At 32.0% G+C, this 4,668-nt stretch overlaps 1 protein-coding gene across 1 annotated transcript in view; it reads right to left on the bottom strand.

Moving 5' to 3' along the window:
* The window catches only part of LOC122635553 (glypican-6), a 133,815-nt gene that overhangs the window by 95,516 nt on the left and 33,631 nt on the right, over positions 1-4,668 (bottom strand). The gene's annotated exons all lie outside the window — the stretch shown is intronic.

Here is a 4,668-nt window from a genome sequence, read left to right as displayed (position 1 = left end):
TATATATATATATATATATATATATATATATATGCATACACAGAGATGGAATAGATTTATAAATTATTTTTCTTCTTCTTCCTTTCTTCTTTTTTATATTTCAAAATTCTTAAGACAATATCCTCTAGATAAACCCACCCACCTACGTACATATATACATATGTATGTATATACATATAAAAAAAAAAAAGATTACATACATACATACATACATACATACATACATACATATTATACGTATACACAGAGATAGAATAGATCGTAAACTTTGATCGAGTAAACATTTTCGTTCGAAGAACAACGAAACCAATACCCATCTAATAAACACAATCTTTACAACTATCTTTATTTTAGTTAAACGTGAAATCACGTTACAGGATTGTACGTGATAATCCAAGTCCAGTCGTTATCTCGTACGATGCAACTGCAACCGTCGTTACATTATACGGAAATAGAAGGAGTAGAAGAAGAAAAAGGAGAACAAGGAGAGGGAGAGGGAGGTGGAGGTGGAGGATAGCCCTTATCGGTCCATCCAATCCATAAAACGATTCGGGATATCTTTCGAGATAAGAGAAAAGCAAAGGAGAACTTACACGAACGTTATCTTCACGGTTTAAACGTCATTCGTTTCGCTTACTCACCTACGTACATACATATGTACGTACATACGGGAAACACGATAATCCTTCGACTGGTAATACTCTATTGCATAATTGCAGGTATACTCACCTGAAAGAAAGAAAGAACAAAAAACAGAATTAGATAAAATATATGTTATGTAAATATATGTATGTAAAGTATTCGGACAAATGAATTCGAACAAAAAAGAAAAAAAAATTATCGACTCGATTTAAATTTGCACGTGGAATATCTTCATTGGTTCATTGGTTAATAACGGATCGGTGTAACGTGCTTTTCAGCTATGAAAGCAAATTCGAATTATTCCGATGGAATTTAATAAGTACGGTGAGAAGAAGGTAAAGGATGCGACGTTCCTTATCAAATCTCAGTAATGAAATATGGAGATAGAAATATCATGGTTTTGCAGGTGCTTATCCGATCAAGATGTTAAACTCTTGTGGCAAATCAAAGGTATCGCGAAGAAAGAACGATACATTGAAATATTAGAAATAGAAATGATACCATATGCGAAGCAAGTTGCGAACGGTAACTGGATATTTCAACGCGATAACGATCCGAAACTCTCATCTCGTGTCGTGTAAAATTGTTTAAATCGAAACACCGTGAACAGCCTCTCTGAAAGTCCGAATTGATATTTTTTAATTCGATCGAGCGTCTTCGGCAAGATTTAAAATCGAGTATTACCGACGAAAAATGTAGAAATACCGCGAGATTATTTGAAATACTCTTCGAAAAGTGACAGAACATTTCTTTTGTTATAATACAGAATCTTTTGTAATCTATGCCTAAAAAAACTGTTTTATTGTTTTGCGTCGATAAATTATATCAATATACGTTTATTTTTATCATTTCTTTAATAGTTAAGTTTTCTCCGAATATTTTCGTCAATTACTTTGTTATTTATATTTGAACGATATATGTATTATGTTAAGATTCATGAAGTCTATTAATAAAAATGATTCGTCGTCATTCTCTCTATAAATCAATCGATTAGTTTTATATCAATATATTGAATTATTCATAAAAATTCAGAAAAATCACTTGTCCTATACCGGTTTTATATATATATATATATATATATATATATATATATATATATGTATGTATGTACATAAAATGAACGATATATAAAAGGTAAAACTTGAAATAATATATCATTTTTACGTTACGTTATCGGGTTAAAGTGAGATCGATAGGTATCGATCGGTCGATTTACATCTCGAATCAATGAGACGAGAGAAATAATCTATCGACGAAATTTATTCGAGTGTGACCACTACCCCCATTCACTCATCCCCATCCACCCACCACCCTTGATACTTCACGACCATCCATCCATCCATCCATCCATCCATCCATCCATCCCTTTGTCAATGTGTAATAACAAATATTGACGATAGATCTCGTATCATATTTCATAAAATTATCGTATTCAATAGACACGTCATTTTCCAAAATTCGAAAAAGTTTTTCGAGTATCGTTGATATATCATTGATGATATTTTACGAGAAGAATAAGGAATTCCGTTCTTTTTCCTGTTTTTATTTATTTATTTATTTATTTATTTATTTTTTAACTTTTAGAGAGTAGTTTTATATACTTTTAACGTTCATCGAATAGCGTTTAGAAATATCTTTAAAAAAAAAAATATGCGACTTTTCAAAGATATCGAATCAAAGTTCGCAATTTTTCTCTGAAGGAAGGAAAAGGAAAAAGAAAGAAGAAAAAAGGGAAAAAAATGAAAGTATTCTCACGTTTCTTTCTTCCTTTTCGTTTAAAGAAGAAAAAGAAAACAATAAAGATATTTTCACTATTTTTCACTTCAACATTCTTTACTTTTGATGTCGTTTCAGAAACGCATGATACACGGCTTTACGTGAAAGTAAGAAAGAAAGAAACAAACAAAAATTTATTTTTTTCTAATACAAATAAAATAAAACAAAACAAAACAAAACAAAATAAAATGAAATAAAGTGTAGTAAAATATAATATAATAAAATAAAATAAAATAAAATGAAATAAAATAATATAAAATAAGGTGAAATAAAATCAAATCAAATAAAAAATGGACTAAAGGAAAATAAAATGAAAGAAAATGAAAGAAAATATCATTCAATGCTATTGAATTTTTTTAATTGATGAAAACATTAAAAAATTCAAAACAGAGTATATCGGATCCGCACTAGTAAAAGTGTTAAATCATTATTCTCCCTCCCCCCCTCTCTCTCTCTCTCTCTGTCAGATTTTAGAAATAATTAAAGCAAAGATGAAAAGCTGCAATATTATATCGTGACGAGAGAAGAATGGGATATCGTCACGAAGGTCGAGCATTCCTTCTCAATCGTTGCAACAGGAACAAGAGAGACAAAGATACATACATACATACATACATACATACACACACATATATATATATAAAGAGAGAGAAGGTACATCGAAAGGGTCCCTGGGACGGCTATAAATTACCGGCTAATATCTCATAATTACCGAGCGAGAGCAGACTCGAGGAATGCTATGGCAACGACTCTCAGCATGCAGGTATGCCAGACGAATCCTTTTCTCCTTCGAATTTGCACGAAGAAGGAGTTGCCCTTCTGTCCTACCCCCTCTTTTCACCCTTTACTCTCCATCTCTTCCTCCCACTCTTCCATCTTCAACCCCTTTCTTACCCGATCTCTTGACCCGTATTCTTTTTTCCTTTTATTTATTTATTTATTTATTTATTTTTATTTATTTATTTATATTTTAGTTCATTTTTATTTTAATTTTTTTGTTATCTTGTCTGAGTTCTATTTCTTCTTTATTTTTTCTATATGTTTTTTTTGTATTCTTCCTTCTTTTTGCATTTTATTTTCGGAAAAGTGGAAAATAGAGTCTCTCCCTTACTCTCGCTCCTCTCACATTTTTAAATTAATCACTTAGACACCTCTGCCTCGCTCCTCATCTCCCACTCGTCTATTCTTTCGTGAAAATTATTCGTTCGTTCGTTCGCTCGTTCATTCGTTTGTTCGATCGTTCATTTATTTTGTTTTAAGAATGAATGACTGAACGACGAAAGAATAAACGAATGAACGATTTGTATATATGTATGTATGTACGTATATATGTATGCATATGTGATAAAAGATACGAAATAATCTAAAGTTTTTGAGGAGTATGTGTATGTTTTTGTCTCTCTTTAAAAACTCAATAACTCCAAGAAATATATATGTATATATCTGTGTGTATATATATATATATCTTTATATAGATATATATATATATATGTATGTATATATGTATGTATGTATTTACTTACGAGGATAATCTTAAGAGACTCAAAATTTTTAACGAAGAAAAACGTAAAGTGCGTAGATAAACTTTAAAGATAAAATAGTTTAGTGAGAAGTAGATAGAGAGGAGAAAGACAGAGCAGAGAGAGAGAGAGAGAGAGAAGAGAGAGAGAGAGAGAGAGAGAGAGAAGAGAGAGAGAGAGAGAGATAGTAGATAATTTCCATGAAAACTTTCACCCACGATCGTTTCTCATTTCCATGAGACTTGTAGATGAACGCGAGCTCGTTAATCGAGCGAAACGACAATATACATAGATAGATACCTAGATAGATAGATAAATAGATAAATAGTTCGAACGACGAAGATTCAGAGTAAGAGAGATCAAATCGAATAAGATGAAATGAGCTGAGATGAGATAAGATGAGATGAAATTAGACGAGAATAGAAGAGGAAAATGAGGAGAGAGATGGATAGATAAATAGAGAGAGAGGAGGGGGAGGAGGGGGATAGGAGAGTTTTGGTAGAATCTTGTGAGGATCTAATATCCGTTAAGGTGAACCAACCAAGCGCGCTCGATTTAATTTTCGTAAGACTTCTTGACTAAAGGAAAATGAGATCCCCTGCGTGTGGCAAGTTGCGCGAATTTAACGCTCTAAGATCTCGTTATCCGTGCAGAGTCTAACTAGTAGAAGATCGACGACAAAGAGAAAGAGAAAGAGAGAGAGAGAGAGAGAGAGAGAGAGAGAGAGAGA

This window comes from Vespula pensylvanica, chromosome 18 (genome assembly GCF_014466175.1).
Source record: "Vespula pensylvanica isolate Volc-1 chromosome 18, ASM1446617v1, whole genome shotgun sequence".
In the NCBI taxonomy this organism is placed as follows: domain Eukaryota; kingdom Metazoa; phylum Arthropoda; class Insecta; order Hymenoptera; family Vespidae; genus Vespula; species Vespula pensylvanica.
Note: the sequence above shows the minus strand (reverse complement) of the source record. Positions and strands in the feature narration are given on the sequence as shown.